The 18,986-nt window shown below is 46.0% G+C and overlaps 1 pseudogene; it reads left to right on the top strand.

Moving 5' to 3' along the window:
- Positions 1-2,511: 2,511 nt before the first annotated feature.
- Positions 2,512-3,405, top strand: LOC139019301 (pre-mRNA-splicing factor 38A pseudogene; annotated as a pseudogene).
- The last annotated feature ends 15,581 nt before the right edge of the window (positions 3,406-18,986 follow it).

The following is an 18,986-nucleotide window of genomic DNA, read 5'->3' as shown; positions in this document are numbered from 1 at the left end:
CTGGATTTAATGGGATGTTCTTGAAAACTCAACTTAATACATTTTGCATCTTAATCTGAGGATATCCTCATTGATTTCAGAGAGAGAGAAAGGGAGAGAAAAAAAATTGAAACATTAAAATGAGAGGAGACATTGATCAGTTGCCTCCCTTATGAGCCCCGAGCAGGTATGGATTCCTCAACCGAGGTATAGCCCCTTACCTAGATTGAACCCTCAATTTTTTCTGAGGGTCCGGGGAGTAAATTAAATGATGCTCCAACCAACTGAGCCATCTGGCCAGGGCAGCACCTTAATTCTTAATGTTTCCTTCAAGTCAGTGAATTAGTATGACTCGGGATTTGAGGAGTGTTTATTTGCATGTGGGCGTGTTGGTTGTATGTGTAAAATTGCTACCCCTTTAGGTGTTTCTGGTGTGTGTGTGTGTGTGTGTGTGTGTGTGTGTGTGTCCTCTATGTGTCCTTGTTCTGTTTCCACATATGTCGGTTCTGGTGTGTGTATTTGTGTCTGTTGTGTTTGTGGGATTGCCCTGTTGCACTGTCTGGGTGGCTGAGTGTGTTCTTATTTGTGTGTTGGTGTGTGTGTTCCCCTCAAGTTGCTGCCTGTGTCTATAGTGTTGGTCTCGGTGAGCCTGGCCATAAGCCCTGCACCCCATCTTAGGCGGGGGTGTTCTGTGTGTTTCTGTGCCTGAGGTGTCTGTGTGTTTCCCTTTGAGATTGTGCACCCTGGCCACAGGCAGCTGCATAGGCAATCTGCCAAGGGGTGATGGAAAAGACAATGTGTTCTTCCCTGCCCCTGCCCACCCCAGGCTGAGCCACACCTGCCCCTGATCTTCCAACCCTCCGGTGTCCCCTTGGGGTACCATCTCTCACCCCAGGAATTGGTGTGGGTGCCCGGAAGCATGCCCTCTGGTCAGATCCAGTCGCTGGCCACCTGGGAGGCTGCACAGGGTGACGTTGGCAGCAGAAGGGGCTCTTGGAACATCTGCATAAGGCAGTGACCAGAACAGGGGCCCTGCCAGCCCACTTGGAGGTGAAACAATTTGATAGTCACCAGCAGGCTGGTATGCCTTAGTCCCTCTCAAATGGACTTTTGTGGGAGGAGCCATCCTGGACCTCTGAGAAGGTTCTAGACACATTTGGGGGCTGGGACTTTAAAAGCAAGTGAGTATTAACAGGACACCTCACGAATCATTATATCTTTTTCTGTCTCCCTCTCTTTTTTTTTCAAATTGAATTAACTGGGAAGACCGTCAGTTAATAAAACCATACAGGTTTTAAAATAAAATAGATAAATCAAATAAATGAATAAGAATCATTGTGTGGAACCCCATTCACACACAGACTAAAGCTACAGGTTTGGCAAGCGTACATGTCAGTGGCAGAAATAGACTATTTGGGACTACTTATTATGTATGAGAAATAATTATAAGAAACATTACTCATGCTGTGTTACACATAATTGTTTGTTCTGATTTAAGAAAGCACATTCTAACCTGGCTGGGAGTTGCATGCGGGACCTGGGAGCTCACTGGAAATGCTGCCATCCTCCCCATGTGGGAGCTGCCTACTATCATGGAAAGATTAACAACCTTGTTGAGGAAAGGAAACAATGGAGTCCCGGATGCCCCCTGCCCTTTGCAACCCCCCAGCCCACACTGCCCACATTGCCTGTAATCTGTGACCATTATACCCATCCTTACTCCTTTTGCCCACTTCCCCATGGAAACTTTGTCCTTGTTCCCTGTACAGCCCGCTGGCTTATGGGAGAGTGGGGTACAGAGCAGATCTTCCTGCGTGACCTGCTGCTCTCCCATACCACCCGCATTATTGGAATAAACGCTCATATATGATTCCACCCTGTCTGTGCTTTATTGGCTCAAGTAGGACAGGCAGCCTGGACCCCTCGGTTGTCTGGCTTCATATGTACATCTCAAGGAAACATCATGAACACGCAGTGTACCATCATCTCAATTCATACTGCGAGATCAAAGGATAAAGTCTCCTTCTGTTCACATTTATTCCTCCCCTCCCCTTTTCTCCCCTTTCTTTTGACTTCACCCCAACACTGACCCCTACCCCACTCACCAGTTCCACAACTGCACCCAAAATCAACACAGGGATGAGGTCTTTCCAAGGACTGTAAACAAAGCCTGGGAGCGATACAGGCAATGGGTGATAAACTCAACCTCATAAAAGGTAAGAGAAATCTGGTTCTGCACAAAGACACATGCTGCTGGGGTGGGGAAATGCTGGTGCTATGTGAGTAGGTTACAGATCAGCAGGACTCACCTGGGGGAGGGTCATGGTGGGGGAGGGGGGAGGAGCTGAGTATGTGCCTTTGAGAGGAGATAAATAAGAAGGAGGACACTGCGAACTCATTCAAGCCCTGGTCCCGTAGCTCTGTGACTAGAGGGTCATCCAGATAGGTCCATGTTGTGGGTCCGATCCTCAGTCAGGGCACATCCAAGAAGCAGCTAATGAAGGCACGCAATAAGGGCAACAGGCTCTAAAAATGGTGAACCTCATAGTGACGGAGGATCAGAGCATCCATGGCACCTCCCTCCATATCAGGTGAAGATCATTCGGACTCGAATCTATGAGACCCGCACTGGAGAGAGGAGTGCTTTGGACTGACCCCCAGACTTGTGGTCCATAAAGTCATGGCATTAAGGTTTGTGGGTAGTGTCTCCCTTTCTGTGATTGACCTTGAAACGGCTTCAGATTCAGGCGGAGAAGGACATCATTATTGAGTTTATAAAAAATGAAGACTTCTGTTTGCCTGCATGTTGGGAGCACTTTCCATGAGGCTGACAGGCAATGCAATTGATTCCTAAAAGTACTTGGAGCCTCTGTCAATGTCAACAGAATAATTAGGAGCCAGAACTGAAATGCAAAGTTTGAACTGATGCATGTAGATGAGTTCATTGATAAACTTCTTCAAAGTGAGAGTCCGTGATGTCATTCTGGCCTGGCAACAGAAAGACTATGTGCTCGAGGGAGCTGAGCAATTGCAGCTAGTTCTCTGGACCAGGACATGGATGATGTCAAGTCCACTGAACAGCAGGAAGAAAAGGATGTGAGGTTGGAGAGGATACCATCACTCCATCACCGGGGGAGAAGCTACCGGAACTTGGACTAGCCCCATCGCTCTCCCACCCTGTGGTACAGAAGAAGTTGGTACTGGGATCCCAGTAGGCAGAGACCCAGTCTCAAAAGAAGGAGCCCTTCCCCTCATGTCCCAGAGAGGTATCAGTGTAGGAGTCTAAGAAGTCACCACTGCAGGTCCTGAGATAGACCACACACCTCCTGCTCCAAGTCCCCAGGTCATCACCATAGTCACAGATGCAGGTGCCACTCAAATCGATCTAAGAAGGGCCACAGGAAGAGCTGCAGAGGGAAGGAGTAATGGGCCCGGGTGGGGTTTAGTTCGAATGGCCTCCTGCACATGTGAAGTCATCTCTCTCTGTGGAAGGATACACATCTTCTCCTGAGGCAGCCTTGAGAATACTTTAGGGTTTTCTGTTGTTATTGTTATTGTATTAACCTAAAAGATTCTCCATATGTTTTTCTTTTTAAATAAAAGAGGTTTTGAGTTTTGTGTCTCTTTTTGAGAACCACACAATAGCCCACCCACTGGGCAGCAAATAGCCAGCAGATGTGTCCACACGCAGGTCATTCACACTGCAACATGGCCAACCTGACAACATGCTCAGCGAGAGAAGCCAGGCTCAAACCCACAACACGTGACTCAGGGTCTCCTGGGTGGTGGGCCTGCCCTAGCGGAGTCTCTCCATGGCTCCTAGTCCCCAGAATGGGACCGTGTTCTTGTCCTGCCAGGTGAACCCCACCCCCATTTCCCATCTTCTCTATGCCTGCGGTTTTCAAGTGACATGACAGAGGCCCTATGGAGCAGCCTCAGGTCTTTTAAAGCAATTCAGTCACCTGTTCTCCCTGAGTGCACCTTCGGTCAGAGACCGCGTACCTCCACGTAGGGAAATGCCAACTTAACTGCATGTGCACCATGTGAAAGGTTCCAGATTTTCCTCTCACCCCAGGTCTCAGTCTCAACAGTGCTTCTCAATGACTGAGAAACAGGTGTCCCTGTGCTTGTAACTGTCACAGCCTCATTCATAACTTCGCATACTGTTCTAAGGCTAAGGATGGGGGGCTTTATTTTTAATTAAATCAAAGTGGGAAATTATCCCAAAAATGCAAAAACAGAGACTCAAACAATTCTAGTGGGGCTCAGGGGTGTGTGTGGGATGGCTGTAGGCAGGACTTCCCAAAGATGAACCGATCCGGGGAACCAAAGAATCAGGAGGCGCCCCCAGATACAGAAGGAGGTGCAGCTGCAGTGGGTCAGGTGACTTGGGGATGGGGAAGAGCAGCCTGGAGAGACCTCTGGGTGGAGACAGAAGAGCCCTGGCCAGCTCCTCTCAGGCAGACACAGAACCCAAATTCCTACCAGGGCCTTTTCTCAGGTTCTGCTTTGCCAACCCCTGGAAAGGACAGACCATGTCCCAAAGTCAGTGGGAATATCCTAGGCAAAGACAGAGAAGAATGAGTAAGGGTGGGCTGTGCAGGCAGATGATCTATCTCAGCGCAGTGGGGGGTTCCCTTTTACTGTTAACTAGAGGCCGAGTGCACATGAAATCATGTACAAGTAGCTCGCTTCCTCCAGCCACAGCTGGCCACCCCGCCCATTGCTGCTCTTAGCTCTCCAAGGCTAGTAGCTCTTGCCCTTCCCTGCCCACCACGAGAGCTGCTGCTCATTTGGTCGTGACACCATTACAGCATCATGACCACAGGCCTTTTATGATATAGATCCTCATATTTGGATATTTTTCTATGATTTTCACAGAGAAGGTAGGGGATGGGTAGGGAAAGAGAGAGAAACATTGATGTGAGAGAGACACATCAACTGCATGCTTCCACCATGTACCCCAATGGGGGCCAGGGATCCAACCTGCAACCCAGGTACATGCCCAAGACTTGGAATCTAACACACCCCCTACAGGTGTGTGGGATGATGCTCTTACCATTGTGCACACTGGCCACGTCTGGGTGGATGTTTACCTATTAAGGACAGATCAGGGTCATTTTCTCTTAGCAGTTTTATAAATATCTACCACCTCCTTTAGTCTCTAAACTTGAAGACACCCCAACCCACCAGAGGCTCACTTGGCTCAGCAGCCAGCAACCCTCCTGCTGGGCAGATAATCAGCCTGTGCAGAGGTCGCCCACTCCCTCCCTGGGCAGCTCAATGGTGGAAGCACTTATTATAGGTAATAGTTTGCACCTTCCTTGATCATAAATTTTCTTGGAGGAAATGCCAACTCCTAGTCAGATCCCACAGTCACGCGTGCAGCAGAGCTTAGTCCATTTTGCACTAACCATGGGACAGAGTGGCCACCAGCCTGGGTTTGGACTAGAGAGAGCCTCAGATCCACACAAAAAGACCCAGCACCAGCTCTGCCTGGCAACTGCTCTGGGCTTTTGCCTGCCCACACCCACCTGCCCAGCTGCCACCATGGCTCCCAGCCTTGACACCTGAGAGCAATCTGGGCTCCTCAACCACCTGAATCTAAAATAGCCCCACCTCAACACCTGGCTGGAGGGTGCAGAGTCCACCGGGGCTTGTCCAGGCCCAGAGCTTCTCCTGGTCACTTCGGTTTTAGTTTCAGGGAGCACACTGACGTCATCATTCCTTGTGGGTGGTTGTGTAGCTCACCCCAGTTTCGCACCAGTTACACTGACAGCAGCACCTCCCCTGTGTCACCTCAGTCATGTCGTGCTCTGCCCTCATGAGAACCCTGGCTTCTGGTCACCACGGGACCCCTGGGCTGTGCTGGTGTTCACATCTGTGTGTACTGATTGGGTGAATAAGTCAAACATACTGACTTTAGAGACTGAGAAAAATGGGGAGAGAGGGTGAAAGATCAATTTGTTGTTCCACTAATTTTTTAAAATATGTTTTATTGATTTTTTACAGAGAGGAAGGGAGGGAGATAGAGAGTTAGAAGCATCGATGAGAGAGAAACATCAATCAGCTGCCTCCTGCACATCTCCCACTGGGGATGTGCCTGCAACCCAGGTACATGCCCTTGACCGGAATCGAACCTGGGACCTTTCAGTCCGCAGGCCGACGCTCTATCCACTGAGCCAAACCTGTTTCGGCGAATTTTATACATTCTTTGGTTGAATCTTGTTATTGTCCTGACCTGGGATGGAACATGCAACGTTGGCATTACTAAGATGAGGCTCTGACCCACTGTGCTATCCATGCATGGCCACATATATCTGGGATTTTAAGTAAAATATCCCACTAATGTACTGGGAAATGGAGAGATACAAGAATCTCCATGATAATAGGTAATGGTGTATGGCAAGAATAGGATTCATGGGGTTTTATATGTGTTTCCTTTATATGGATACTAATGGCCCAGTGCACAAAATTTGTGCAAATTAAAAGGGAATTAATTGGAGGAAATATTTTAAAAATATATTTTATTGATTTTTTACAGAGAGGAAGGGAGAGAGATAGAGAGTTAGAAACATCGATGAGAGAGAAACATCGATCAGCTGCCTCCTGCACATCTCCCACTGGGGATGTGCCCGCAACCCAGGTACATGCCCTTGACCGGAATCAAACCTGGGACCTTTCAGTCCATAGGCTGACGCTCTATCCACCGAGCCAAACCAGTTTCGGCAAAGAGGAGGAAATATTTTAATATTGCTATTTGCCCTTTCTCTATAATAGATGTGTCAGAGATGAAAGAAAATTAGTAAAATGTATATGAAAAATATTCCTCCTGTCAGAGTCTGGGGCGCACTGCAGGACCCAGAGTCAAGTGCCCGTCCACCCGTGGCACCTCAAAATTGCTTGAGACCCAGACCCATCTTGTCCCACTCCCATTGGACAAGATCCAGACCTAGCTGGCCCAACCTTCTTCTGTTAAGCCCCACTGGGTGGGGGAGGGGGGCATAACATGGGGTCCCGTGTCTAGCCCTTCTGGGCAGGGGGCACAGCCTGAGGTCCCCTGTCATGCCCCACTGGGTCGGGGGCACAACCTCAGGTCCCTGCCCCGGCCAGATGCCATGCAGCCTCAAGTTCCTGCTGATTGCTTGTTAAGGCTCATTACAGAACATGGCCTCCACTGTGGGCGCAGCCATCTCTGTGACGGTGTGACAGTCCATTTGTATATTCTCTCTTTATTGGGGAAGATATTTCAAATAACTGATTACAAAGGTGGAATATGTCCTTGCAGCAGTTATTCCATATGCCGAGGAAGAAGCACTGAGGAGGGCAGGAGGAAGTTGGGTTCAGGGATGCAGGCATGTATGGAACCACCAAAAGTGAATGTTTAAAAAAATTTACAGTTAAATCAATTGTACTTAAACAAACTTTTAGTAATGTATAAAACTTGCCACGTCCCAATTATTTTACTCTGTAATTATGAAAGGTCTTGTCTTGAGCATATTTGTTGCTACTGTATCAGTATGTTGGAAATAAAATATATGATGTTCTACTGAAATATCTTATCATGTCCATGTTCAGTGCTATCATTTTAGCAGTTTGACACTGATGATGATGAGAACATTTACAGCAGGGAAGATGGCAAGTACTACAAACCTAGACTTCACTTAATGTAATATTGAATGCTTAGACTTAAAAAGAGTGATGGGCAATGTAAGCAATGCAGATTAAACCTGTGTTAATATGGTACCAGTTTATTTCAATTGTACATAAGATAAAAATTGAGAAAAACAATTTTGCTTCCAGTATTCAAAACCAATAGTTCCATATGGCAAAGAAGTCACTTGAGTCATTGAGGAATGAGTGAAATTCAAACATATGTGTTAGATGCAGCTCTGCCCTCCTATTGGTTAAAATAGTAAACCCATTTAAAAATATGTAAACCATTCTGAACAGACAGAATGACCAAAATACAATGTAACTGCAATGCTTTATATGTTCGTGCAATTATATAGTTTTTCATAGATTGACCTGTACGGTTTCCACCAATGAGATCGCTTCATTCGATGTGGACAAGACAGTGTGTTGACATCTAAGGTCTATAACAGATGGCACGTGAAAAACGAGAAAACTCATGAGCGGTCCTTAACAGATGGCGCGAGAAACACGAGAAAGCTCGTGAGCTGTACAAAAGGTGTTAAAAGCAGCAAGAGGAAAACAGTCAGCTACTTACAAGGGAGTAACCATAGGACTGTCAGCTGATTTCTCAACAGAAACTATGAAGGCCAGAAGGAAGTGGCCAGAAATATTCAAAGTGATGAATACCAAGAACCTACAACCAAGTTTATTTTACCCAGCAAAGCTATCATTCAGAATTGAAGGTCAGATAAAGAGCTTCACAGATAAGAAAAAGCTAAAGGAGTTCATCACCACCAAACCAGTACTATATGAAATGCTGAAAGGTATCCTTTAAGAAGAGGAAGGAGAAAAAGGTAAAGATACAAATTATGAACAACAAATACACATCTATCAACAAGTGAATCTAAAAATCAAGTGAATAAATAATCTGATGAACAGAATAAACTGGTGAATATAATAGAATCAGGGGCATAGAAAGGGAGTGGACTGACTATTCTCAGGGGGAAAGCGGTGTGGGGGTGCAGGAAGAGAATGGATGAAAATCATACACCTATGGATGAGGACAGTGGGAAAGAGAGGTAAGGGCAGAGGGTGGGGTGGGAACTGGGTGGAGGGGAGCTATTTGGGGAAAAAAGAGGAACAACTGTAATAATCCTGAACAATAAAGATTTAATTAAAAACATAAAATAAAATGTACAATTCAGTGGTTTTTATTATATTCAGAGTTGTACAATCTAACAATTACCACTTTATATCTTTAGGCTCTTTCCTGTTTCTTTCTTTCTTTTTAAAAGGACATGCTCAGCCCTAGCTGGTTTGGCTCAGTGGATAGAGCCTGGACCTGTGGATGGGAAGACCTAAGACCATGGGAAAACACATATTGTTTTTGTGATTAATCACTATGCTTTAATTATGTTCAACTGGTAACAATGAAATTGGGGGTCGCCACAACATGAGGAACTGTATTAAAGGGTCGCGGCATTAGGAAGGTTGAGACCACTGGTCTAAGGTTTATTTCTACCTCCGTTGCTGGCTCATACCCAGCCTGGCCCAGGTCCCAGCTTGGGCAGGAGGCAAACAACTGATGTGTTTCTTTCACATGGATTATTTCTGTCTTTCCCTCTCTCCCCCACTCTCTCTAAACATCAATGGGAAAATATCCTCGGGTGAGGATTTAAAAAACAAACAAAGGTGGGTAACCTGGTCAGAAGGCCAAATCTTCAAAGTGCATGGAAGCTGCTCATCACAGGGTGTCTGGACTGAACGTTCGAGAGCAGCTCCAGGAAGGCCTGCGGGGATGGCGCCTCCACATTCTGGAAGGTGTTCTGGACTCTGCCAAGCAGAATGAAGTATTTCTCCTCCAGCGAGATGAACCCGAGGTGGTTCTCATCGAACAGGATGACGACTCCAGGGAGACGCATGAGGTTGTGGAAGCCACTTAAGATAACATTGTGCACGCCATAGAAACACATCCTGCAGGTTCGGGGGTAGTTCTGGTCTCTTGATCTCACGCCCACAGGCAGAACAAACGGAGCAGGCTGCTCCTCCCAAGCTGCAGCCCCGGACTCCCCGACGCTGGACTGGGCAGGGCTCTGCCAGCCATGGCCCTGGCTTTCCTCAGTCCTGTCTTCTTGCTGCTGCTGCTTCCGGATCACCTGCTCTTCAATCTCCCGGACCACGCGGGAGAGCTCATTGAAGTTGCAGAAGATCTGGCCATCTCGCTCCTGAGGTGGATCTCAAACGTCCAGATTAACCCTCCCCTGATCTCCGTGACCCTGGCATACTTCCCATGGAAGCTGAGTATGGCAATCTTCTTTGGTCTGAAGCTCTTGTCTTTGGATTGGAAGAGGCCTGGCCTGATGAGTTCACCCGGGTGGCTTGGTGGGAGGTAGAGGCAGCGGTAGGTCACCCAGTCATACTGCTGTCTGTCTTCCCGCACCAGCTCCAGCCCCCGTTCTCTCCTAATCTGTGGTGGTAAATCCATTCGGTGGTCACTTTGGATCCACAGGATGCTGAACCTGTCCTTCCGAATCTGCAGGTGGCTGCTGTGGGAAAAGCTGGAGAAGTTGTCCAGGTACTCCAGCGTGGCTGATTTTCTCTCTGTCTGGCCAATTCTAAAGGAGGGCTTGAATTGCATTGGGTCATCCACATGGGTGTTATGGGAAGGCCTGCACATGCACCAGTAATGCATAAGCCATCTACCACTACATTCAGCAGTGTTCCATAGTCTTTATCTAGCTGTCACAATCCCAAAATGTTTCTGTATGGGTGGAGCAGCTTCACATAGACTTCTCGATAAGACATACCGATCATCTTCAGGTTCTGCAAGGTTTCACGAACGCCATACTCTTCCTGGCAGCGCCGTCTCCAGATGCTGTCAGTGTGCAGGATGTGGTGGAATTTGGAGCAGGCCTGGGCCAGGCTGGGCTGGTCAGTGCCCAGGAGCAAGGCGAAGATTTTCACTAGCATCTCCACTGGCAGGTCCTGCAGCAAGCAGTACGGGGGCGGCATGGGGCTCGAGATTCCTCCACTCCCCGCACAGCACCGAGCTTCCCTGTCTGCCTCGAGGTGTTTTTTTGCCAGAGCTGGCTTGCCCTCGGCCGCTGCGGTCTCAGCTGGGCCCTGACACTCCTGATGACACCGACATCCCAGCGAAGAGCCCACTCCCCAGAGGCAAACGCACTCCTCCATGCCTCCACACTTAACAGCCACCACAGTGTGGGCAGCCGCCCCTCAGCAGGGTTTTAAGCTGGCTGGGCCCGCCCTAGAGTCCAGCCACGCCCCCTAGGGCCTAGCCACGCCCTCTCAGAGAGGAGCCAATTGTAGGACTTTAAACCCATACCCATTAACAGTTGCCTCCCTTTCCCAGTGCCCCACCCTCTCCTCCTACCCTAACCACAGGCAGTCACTAATCTGCATTCTGTAGGGAGGTGCCTCCAGGGAAATGCCTATGCGGGAGTTATGGGGGGGACATTTCCCAGAAATGCAGTAAAAAATAAACACAACAGTGGTACATCTACACAATGGAATACTACACTGCGGTAAAAAAGAAAGAATTCTTGCCATTTGCAACAGCATGGATGGAACTGGAGAGCATTATGCGAAGTGAAATTAGCCAGTCAGAGAAAGATAAATACCACATGATCTCACTCCTTTGTGGAATATAGAGAACAACATAGACTGATGAACAGGGACAGATCCAAAGAGAGAGAAACAGTGATCAGACTATCAATCCCCAGAGGGAAAGTAGGGGAGGGTGGGGGTAAGGGGAAGAGATCAATCAAAGGACTTGTATGCATGCATTATAAGCCAAACCAATGGACATGGACAACAGGGGGATGAGAACATGAGTGTGTGGGGAGGTTGGGGGTTATTGGGGGGACGAGGACACATTTGTAATACCTTAACCAATAAAGAAATTAAAGATTAAAAAAATAAAATAAAATAAAAAACATTCATGAGAATGTTTAAAAATCGGACCCCTCGTACATTGCTGGTGAAAATGTAAAATAGTGGGACCACGTTGGAAAACGAGAGTCACCCGATGGCCCAGAAGTTCCACGTCTAGGTACATACCCAAAAGAAATGGAAACATGTTCACACAAAAAACTTGTACACAATGTTCACAGCGGCGTTATTCATAAGAGCCTCAAACCGGAAACAACCGAAATACTCATCAACTGATAAATGGGTAAACAACATGTGGTATACCCACACACTAGAATATAGCATACATAAAACTTCAAAATGTTATGCTAGGTGAAAAAAGCCAGTCACAACTACGATGTCTTTAAATAGAGACACATATAAAACAAGATGATGTACTAACTGATGGATGGGCAAGCTATGATCAGAGGCTGAAAGGAGACTAGCTCTGCCTTTTTGCAAACAATAATGTTTTAGTACTTGCTAGTATGTAGAGTTTTTCTGCTATATTATAGAACATGAAGGGAATTTACTATAAGAATGGAATATCTGTCATTTTAGTCAGAGAGTAATTTGTTTTTAGAGTGCAATGAAAAATCTATACTTGCAGAAAATAAAATTAATGGATTATGAAATAGAAACATGAACAATTTTAGGAAGAGCTTATTTATGATGTAAACACCCCAAAAGGTAAGTAAAACACTGCCCACAATCAAAGGAGATGGAGGTAAATAAAAGTGGGAAAGAGGCTTTTAAAAATATAGATTCTTATAAAGCCACTCTTCTTGAAAATCTTGTCCACAGCCTTTATAAAATTATATTAAGTCCTCACTTAACAATGTCAATAGGTTCTTGGAACTGCAGCAAAATGATGCATAATAATTACAATTTTACCACAGCCTTATTGATATATATAAAAAAAAAAACGAGTTAAATCCCTGGGGCAATTCATTAGTGTTATAACAAAATGTTTAGTGTTAAACAAAACATTATGCGATGACCTGCTATATGTGTCAAGAACAAACAAAAACCTTAAAAATCTCCTTCACAAATATTAGCAAAAAGCTTCAGCCATCTGTCACTTGACCAAGTAACCTTAACTTACCCATCTGCCAGAAACACAGTTTTGATCCAACTGTTCCTTTTTAAACTAGTGAGCTGTGCATTGTTGTACCTGTCTCATAGTTAAGATTTTAAAATGAAAGCTACAAGATCTCTGGTAGCATTGGTCTATATATTTTTGCATGTCTATGCATACTTATATGTTAAACATGGGTCATTTTTTTCTTTCTCTGAATGGTATAGCCAAAATTCATTTTTAAAGAGCTCTATTGAGATCAAGTATATACCCTCAAAAATATAGAGACTACTAAAAACACATAATGAAAGAAAATTAAGTTTTTGTTTTACGTAAGTCTACTGTTTTCATCAGCTAGGAGGACAAAGTGTTCCTGGACTATTGGTCTGCTCTTGATAATAGATTATAAAAGGTTTTATTTATTTTGTTTTAAATGTTTAACCTTTATTCGACCTAAAAAAGCAAAGACTTTGAGTCTTACCAAATGTTTGTCAAGGTCACTTGATCTAAGATAAACTTCTAGTTTAAGTTTGTTAGTTTAAATAAAGCAGGCATGTCTTTAGAGTTATTAGAATTAAATATAATACTTTATTCCACCTAGGTTTACTAAAAGTCAAATAAGCTCATGTTATCTCTATTACAAAATGCGTGAGCCAGAAAGGTAACCTCATAGGTTGGATTGCCACTTCTGAGGAAGTTGAGACTCAGCTACATAAGAAGAAGCCAGTTGGCTTAAGAAAGTCACTCCTTAAAACTGGGTCTTTTTAAAACTTACTTTATCCTAATTGGTTTGGCTCTGAAGTGAATTTCAGACATTGAGAATTACCCAATATAATAAAAGGCTAATATGCAAATTGGCCCCTCTACTGGGAGTTTGACCCAGGGGGCGGAGCCAGCCGGCCAAACTCTCTCATCCCCTCCCCCTGGCCCATTGAGATGGCCCCAATCAGGGTAGGCAGGCTGGACCCTTTATGTGTACAAATTCGTGCACTTGACCTCTAGTCATGCTTATAATCCTTAGTCTCCTTGGTACCTCAAAAGTTGTAAACGCATGTTCACAGCCAGTAACCATCAAGAAGATGATCTCCCTAAGATTAGAACATCAAAAAAAGAGCAAGGAGAATGACTGATTTAAAAATGTGAACCCGACAGCATTACCTGTGAATACCCCACAGACTCAGCAAAAAAAATAATGGAGAACTCCAAATCAGTAGCACGAATCATGCCAATGCCTTAAATATTGACCACATCTCTCTGTGTGGCTGATAATCTGATCAGAAGGAGGGGAATTGTTAAAAACAAGACAACAGGCCAAAAATGGAGTTGCTTTTACTAAGTCCCACATCACCAAAGCCAAGACTTAACCAGAAATGTACTCTTAAACCAGTCAATCAGAAATCACCTGATCAGCACTAGATAGCCCCGCACCACCCCCTAGACTAGAGAAATGTAACTTTGCCTCCAGCAGCCTACTTCTCTGCTTACTATAACATTCTTTCCCCATTCTATTCTGGCTATAAAAATGTTTCATTTTGTACAGCTTCACAGAACTCCTTTTTATCTACTAGATTGCATGCTGCCTGATTTCAATTGATCTTTGCTCAAATATGCACTTAACATGCCCTAAGTGCCAGTCACCATAGGAGAAACCAGATCCGCCAGACTTTTTTTTTTTTAATTTTTATTTTTCGCTAAAAGTATTACAAAGGGTATTACATAAGTGTCCCTTTCCCCCCCCCACCCTTAACAAGCCCCTGCCCTCCCTTACCCCCGAGTGTCTTATGTCCATTAGTTATGGTTATATGGATGCATACAAGTCCTTCGGTTGATCTCTTACTCCCATCCCTCCAGTCCCCCAACCCTCCCTGGTCTTCCCACTGCAGTCCGACAATCAGTTTGAGGCAGCTCTGCCTCTGTATCTATTATTGTTCAAAAGTTTTTAATGGTCTTAATTATCCATGAAAGAGTGAGATCATGTGGTATTTTTCCTTCATTGACTGGCTTGTTTCACTTATATGTTTCACTTATATGTTTCACATATATGCATAATGCTCTCCAGTTCCATCCATGCTGTTGCAAATGGTAAGAGTTCCTTCTTTTTAACAGCAGCATAGTATTCCATCGTGTAGATGTACCACAGTTTTCTAATCCATTCATCTACTGATGGGCACTTAGGCTGTTTCCAGATCTTAGCTATGGTGAATTGTGCTGCTATGAACATCGGGGTGCATATATCCTTTCTGATTGGTGTTTCTGGTTTCTTGGGATATATTCCTAGAAGTGGGATCACAGGGTCAAATGGGAATTCCATTTCCAATTTTTTGAGGAACCTCCATACTGCCTTCCCGCCACACTTGAAGTGAGAGCCTAGCTCTGATCTCAGCACTTCAGTGGACCAGGCTTCTGAGAGGAGACTCACTGTGACCGCGTTTCCGGGGCTGCTGCCCTCTGGCCAGAAGGGGCGTCATCCCGCCCCTCGCTGCTCTCTGCCCTCCACCAGGAAGTCCCGCCACTCCCTGCTCCCTGCTCTCCCCAGGAAGCCCCGCCCCTGCCGGAAGTTAGAGCCCCTGCCTCTGGAAGATGGTGGCTTTCCAGTGCTCATGGCCTCAGGAAGCGCGAGGCAGGCATGGGCCCTTGGGATGGAGCGAAGAGGGTGGCAGGCAGGGCCCTGGAGCAGCTAAGCCCGCGGTGAGGAGTCCCTGCTGGGGCCTCTGAGGCCAGCCCCGTGGCGGAGCAGCGCCCATTGCAGGTGGTCCATTCCCTCCCCCAGAAGGAGGCCAGGCCAGGCCAGGGCAGGGCAGGCCCGGCGAGGTCCTCCCAGTGAGGTCCCCGCTCTGTGGGCACCAGCTGCGTAGGGAGCCGCCTTCTGAGGTTCGGGTTCCCTCCATCCTCACCTCGCCAGGCCCGCTGCTCCCTGCAGAGTGTGATGGAGCCCGGGCCTTCCTTGTGCCCTTGTGGCCTCAGAGTTTCCCAGCGCCCCCCCCCCACCTCCTGTGTCAGACTGGGACCCCCCACAGCCACGTGGTTCTGGCCGGGACAGGATTGCAGGGAGATGCGGGGACAGCCGTGGGCCTGAGGTTATGGCCACTTCTCACTTCACCTTCACTTGTGGCGTGAAGGGCACCAGCAATGACAGTTCCAAGGAAGCCATTGCGGGGCCTCAGCCCATGGCAGCCCCTGAAGCCTGTGCCCAGCGAGGAGCTCTCCCGACGCTGCGCCCAGGGAACCCCAGTTCTGTGGGGCCAGGAAGGTCCTCCCGGGATGAGAGGAGCATGAAGCCCTTGGCGTGAGTCACTGAATGGCGCTTGAGTCACTTAAAAATAAAACCAGGTCTCTGCTGATTTGTGTTAAAATCCCATCGAATGAATGTAAGTGCTTAAATAACCTCAGTAACATGAACGGTATTGCTATTTTTAAATGCTATATTAAGTTTTATTTTGAAGACATCAATTAAATTTAAAATTTGAGAAAATTTGATATAATTAAATAATCCCATTCACTTGTTTAAAACATCCAACTTGAGTGGCTGTTATGCATGAGTTTTTCTTGATATCTAAAGAATTCTAATTTCTTTTTTAAGTTATATTTGAACATAATATAGTGCCTCTTCAGGTTTATCTTTAAAAGGGGCTCGAATTGGCAGTTTACAGGTTACATTTATGTGTTAACTAAAGAATATTCCAAGTCTATAGGATCTGGCCTCTGTGAAGTAATTGTCCCATCCTGCCCATCGGTGCCTTTCTCTGATGTCTTCTAGCATTTAGTGTTTACAGTCTAACCTGTTGAGCTCACCTGCACCCACAATTTAACTAGCCCCCGCTAACCTGCTCTCCCCCCAGTTTCTTTTTCCAGCTTTTGTTCCCCAATGTTTAAATCTTTCTCATCCAGTGTCTGAGTGGCTGGTCATACCTGCTAGTTTTCCGGCACAGCTGTGTTCCTCCAGGCCTAGGTCTCACTTCCTGACTGGACCGATGACATCCATCCAAGCCATCCTACTTCTCCTTCTTCCCCCTCCAGTCTCAGCCTGCAGTTCAGAATGAGTGCTGTTAGATATGCACCTTGTGCAGCGTTACGGACAGAGATGCATTTGAACACTTCTAACAGTGCTGTTTTTCCAGGGAACCAGATGGCTGCTGATCAAAGCACACCACCTTGTAGGAGACGAGGGGGTGTACTTACAGGGGAGGTTTGAGTGCTGTCGCAGATTGCTCTGTGCTTCATTCACCAGTCCGTGCTGTTGTGCATCAGTACTGTACACTCAGACAGGTTTGCAAAGATTATGCCCTGTGGTAGTGTACACACTATCATATGTATATCTATGTGTTAATTTTTAATATGTTTTTGTTAACTTCAGAGAGAAAGGGAGAGGGGGAGAGAGAGAGAGATACATCAATGATGAGAAAGAATAACTGGTGGGCTGCCTCCTGCATGCCTCCTATTGGGAAATGAGCCAGAAACGCTGGGGTTGTGCCCTGACTGGAATTGAACTGTGACCTCCTGGTTCATAGTTCAATGTTCAACCACTGAGCGACACTGGCCCGACTTATGCATTAATTTTTGAAGTACTGACTCTTTCAACATAAACATCTAATTTTGTTGAAAAGAAGGATCCCTGAGAGTACCTTGCCAGCATGATTGTCAAGTGTGTGCTCGCAAGGTTCATTGTTCCTGTGCTGGGACCTCCCCAGTCACAAAGCTGACTGGCAGCCATATCAGACTTTCCGTCAGCGCGGCTCTCCCTGTTTTCTCCACCCTGGTTATTCCCTGAGACAACACTCCATCCAATTGGCAGCCCTACCCAAGCTGTTTGTAGCCAATTTTCCATATGAGTGGCCTATCTTGGCTCAGGCTTTAGACTTTACTAAAATCTCAAACAAGCAGCAGCTGGCATCGAACCTATCAATAAAAGGCCCAAGACTCTGCACTAGCACCAGCCTGTTTTGCTTCACAGCTGGGTCTTACCTGGGCACTTCCTAGCCCAAAACAAATAGCAGCCATCTGCCGATCTCTCTCTAGCTCCTGCTAGGTGGCCCCGGGCAGTGGCTGACTTTACACCTCTTGGAGGCCCCAAAGCCAATGAAACTGGTGGACAGCTTCATATCATAACAGATTACAGCTCTGCACATCCACAAGCAACACACTCAAGGAGCTGACTCAGTGAGCACCAAAGCCCCACTGAAACAAGTCCTGTTCCATAGGGGTGTCTCCTGCACAGCAGCTCTTCCATTTTGGATGCAACTGTTCCTCACAGCCCATCAGCCTGGAAAACAGTTCCTCCCAGTGATGCCATCTGCAGTCAAGTCTCAACTACAACAAGACTGTTCAGAGCACACAGCACACACGGGAACATACCTAGAGTGCCCTGCTCAGCTGACTGGGGAGTCTGAGCCACTAGGCCCTACAGGAAACCTAATACACAAGTTCTCTCTACCAATTCCAGGACACATAGTAGTTCTACCTCATACATAGAAACAAATACAGATACAGGGAAGCTGCCAAAAAGCAGAGACAATGAAACATGTCACAAATGAAAGAAATGGAAGTAAGCAAACTACTGGAGACAGTGTTCAAAACAATGGTTCTCAGGTTACTCAAGGATCTTCACGAGATTTTCAAGGGACTTAATGAGAGCTTAAAAGGAATTAATGAGAGATTCAAGGGTCTTAGTAAGACTTTCAAGGATCTTGGTGAGAATGCCAAAGACATAAAAATAGGACCAGTCAGAAATTAAGTATATACTAAGTGAAATAAAGAATAATTTACGGGAATTCAACAGTAGAGTAGAGGATTCTGAGAATCAAATAAATGATTTGGAATATGAGGAAGCAAATGACACCTAATAAGAAGAACAAAAGGGAAAAGAATAAAAAGGTATGAAGATAATGCAAGGAGCCTCTGAGACAACTTTCAGTGTAACAACATTTCCATTATGGGGTGCTAGAAGGAGAAGAAAGAGAGAGCAAGATCTTGAAAACCTATTTGAATTAATAATGACAGAAAACTTGCCCCACATGGTGAAAGAAAGAGTCTTGCAAGTTCAGGAAACACAATAAGTCCCAAACAAGATGAATCCAAAGAGGTCCACATCATAACTAAAATGCCAAGAGTTAAAAGAAAAACAGAGCATTTTAAAAGCAGCAAGAGAAAAGCAATCAGTTACCTACAAGGGAGCACTCGTATGACTGTCAGCTGAATTCTCAACAGAAACTTTGCAGGCCAGAAGGGAGTGGCAAGAAATAATGAAAGTGATGAATAGCAAGCACCTATAACCAAGATTACTCTACCCAGCAAAGCTATCATTGAGAATTGAACGTCAGATAAAGAGCTGCACAGACAAGGAAAAGCTAAAGGAGTTTATCTCCACCAA

The sequence above is a fragment of the Myotis yumanensis genome, unplaced genomic scaffold, assembly GCF_028538775.1.
Source record: "Myotis yumanensis isolate MYYU_CA2020_CCGP unplaced genomic scaffold, mMyoYum1.0.hap1 SCAF_11, whole genome shotgun sequence".
NCBI lineage: Eukaryota > Metazoa > Chordata > Mammalia > Chiroptera > Vespertilionidae > Myotis > Myotis yumanensis.
The sequence above is the reverse complement of the archived record's forward strand: the minus strand, read 5'-3'. Positions and strand labels throughout refer to the sequence as shown.